The sequence below is a fragment of the Panthera uncia genome, chromosome B4 (genome assembly GCF_023721935.1).
Source record: "Panthera uncia isolate 11264 chromosome B4, Puncia_PCG_1.0, whole genome shotgun sequence".
NCBI classification, from domain to species: domain Eukaryota; kingdom Metazoa; phylum Chordata; class Mammalia; order Carnivora; family Felidae; genus Panthera; species Panthera uncia.
This window is the reverse complement of record NC_064809.1, coordinates 82,968,871-82,972,011: the sequence shown is the minus strand read 5'-3', so window position 1 is coordinate 82,972,011 and position 3,141 is coordinate 82,968,871. Positions and strand designations below refer to the sequence as shown.

The following is a 3,141-nucleotide window of genomic DNA, read 5'->3' as shown; positions in this document are numbered from 1 at the left end:
TGCTATGGAAAGAGAGAATCAGAGTGTTCACTGCGTCTAAATGTAGAGAAGGGAAAGTTACAAGTAGGAGGAGACTTCTATGTTGAGTCTCATCCAATGTATTTTCTAGGTTTAGAAAGGAGCAGCAGCCGGTGGAAGCCACTGTGAGAATCATGAGGTCAGAACACTAGCCTGAAGTCATATTTTGAGGGCATTACAAGGATGTTATTTGTACTTATCCCTACAAGAGATTCTGGGGTTGAGGGTGGAGATTGGAGATGTTAAACAAAGAAGCAAATGAAATAATGAAGTTTATCTTTGAAAATGTTCACTTTGCCACAGTGTAAAGAACTGGTTATCGAGGGGACACTGGAGGGAAGAACATCTTGTAAAAAGATTGTTGAAATTATTACACTAGGGATGTAATAAGCAGTTCTGTCGGTTAAGCTTCCGACTTCGGCTCAGGTCATGATGTCACAGTTTGTGAGTTTGAGCCCTGCATTGGGCTCTCTGCTGTCAGCACAGAGTGTGCTTCAGATCCTCTGTCCCCCTCTTTCTCTGCCCTTCCCCCCACTTTGCCTCTCCCCCCTCTGCCTCTCTACTTGCCCCGCCCCTGCTCTTTCTCTCCCCGCCCCCCAAAATAAATAAACATTAAAAAAAAGAAATTATGACACTAGAGATAATAAAATAGAGCAGACATTATGGAAATGGGGGTAGAGGACAAGGATTTGGGGAAGACTTGAGAAATATAGTGAAGATATTTTGAGTAGCAGAAAGAGCCGAGAAGGGCTCCATGTTTCTTAACACAAACAACTGGACAGATAGATGGTGCTGACACTGACCAAGGTAAGAGAGTCTGAAGAAATAAATTCCTCGGGCCGCCTCGGTGGCTCAGTCAGTTAAGCGTCTGACTTCGGCTCAGGTCATGATCTCACGGTCCATGAGTTTGAGCCCCGCGTCAGGCTCTGTGCTGACCACTCAGAGCCTGGAGCCTGCTTGCGATTCTGTGTCTCCCTCTCTCTCTGACCCGATTCTGTGTCTCCCTCTCTCTCTGACCCTCCCCCGTTCGTGCTCTGTCTCTCTCTGTCTCAAAAATAAATAAACATTAAAAAAAATTAAAAAAAAAATAAATTCCTCAAGGCCAGGGTAACGTGTTAAATCAAACCACATAAAGTAAAATAATGCTAACATTAGACATTTTATATATACATATTTTTTTGTCACATACGTAGACAATTGATTATTCCACAGATGAGTTAAGGCCATATGTCTGACTTGCTGACGATTCACGCTGCTGTCTTTTAGCTTTCAGAGAAGTTAAGCTGCAAATGATGTGAGCCATTCTCTAGCTCACTTTGCACATAACATAAATCAGAAGGTGCACAGTCTGTCAGGAGAGTTCTGGGAAATATGGATATAAAGGAACTCCTCCTCCTGCCTTTTTCCCCATCTCCCTTTGTCTGCCTAAGGCATGAAGATTGATCAGACGTTTACAGCAGCAACTGCCAAGGTCTTATTCATCGCGGTGTGAGGGTGATTGCCGTGCTCCTCCAACAAAAGCAAAATGGCAGCATTTAAATGAACTGACACATCAGATCTCCTCAGCTGTTCTTTCAAAGTAATACATTAATCAGGGGATAAACAAGGTATTGTCCCCCTGACAAAATTTTAGAAGGACTGCATCAGAGAAATCTCCTGAAATTACTCCTATTGAATTTAAACTGGGGACTGACATTTTCCAAAAAGGACAGTATGTCTCAGAAATTTTTAGCTGTTGCTTTTTTCATCTTTCTAAAGAAGAAATTGATTAGTAATCTGACTCTGCAGAATATGGTGAGTCTCATCCAAGGTATTTACCATTTATACATTAAATTACTACCCAATATGAGCACGGTGGAAAAGAAAGAAATATTAAAAAGCCTCAGTTCATTCTTCCCTCGAAAACAACAAAAATTTGTACCAAATAAACAAAAGTACAATGTTTGCTTCAGAACAACCAACAATACTTTCAGATAAGCTCATGACATAGTTCAACACATGAAAATGGTTGTTTTTGAGTGTGTGGGAGTTTTCATGCACTATGATGAATATAAATCTACAATTACAAATTACACAAAATACAAAGATATACTCTAAGGATATGTATAGGTTACATACAAATAAATCAACATTTGTTTCAATAAGACATCCCCCATTTTTTTTACTTTTACTTAACCTCTTCTTTACTTAATAAAAAAGTAAAGTTTTCATTTACTTACTTGGTATATATCAAAGTGTTATCAGAAGCCTTTCCTATTAGATACAACTTGGTGATAACATAAAATAGCAACTTATTAATGACCTTCAATATAGAGGGGTCAAAATCCCATAGTTTGTTATCAACTGCATAAAGAACAGAGTAGATGCTAAATGTTCTCATCACAAAAAAGAAAGGGTAATTATTTGATGTGATGGAGGCATTAGCTAACGGCTATAGCAGTAATTGTTTTGCAATATGTAAGTGCATCAAATAAACATGTTCTACACCTTAAACTTATACAATGTTATATGTCAGTTATATCTCAATAGAGCTGAGGAAGAAAATAGAACAAAAAGTGTATGAAAACCTTGTGCAGTAGAAATGTGATTGACTTTATTTCACAGCAGATAATGTTTTTGAAGACAGTTAGGGTAATTTCATCACCCTTGCCAGTAATTGCTTCAGGCCCAGTTTTTTAAATGAGGCATGAAACCTGCTAAGGGGTGTAGAGACATGTGTCTTGTTCTTTTAAAAAATATATGGAATGGTTCGTGAATTTGCGTGCGTCATCCTTGCATAGGAGTCATGCTAATCTCTGTATTATTCTGAAAAGCAATATATGACAAGACAATCTCTCATCCGTATCTTCTCTGATATATGAAAAGATGCCATCTTCCTACCAGCTTAATGATGAAGACGCCATTTCTTTTGTTTATTTTGAGAGAGAAAGAGAAAGAGAGCACAGCGGGGAAGGGGCAAAGAGAAGGAGGGACAGAATCCCAAGCAGGCTCCATGCAATCAGTGCAGAGCCTGCCGCGAGGCTTGAACTCACAAACTGTGAGATCGTGACCTGAGCCGCAATCGAGGGTCAGATGCTTAACTGACTGCACCACCTACGTGCCTCAAATCATGAAGACACCATT

At 39.5% G+C, this 3,141-nt stretch overlaps 1 non-coding gene across 1 annotated transcript; it reads right to left on the bottom strand.

The window, feature by feature from the left end:
- Window positions 1-2,751: 2,751 nt before the first annotated feature.
- Window positions 2,752-2,855, bottom strand: LOC125920534 (U6 spliceosomal RNA). The gene has a single exon (XR_007457113.1). It is a non-coding gene; the product is annotated as a U6 spliceosomal RNA (small nuclear RNA).
- Between the last annotated feature and the right edge of the window lie 286 nt (window positions 2,856-3,141).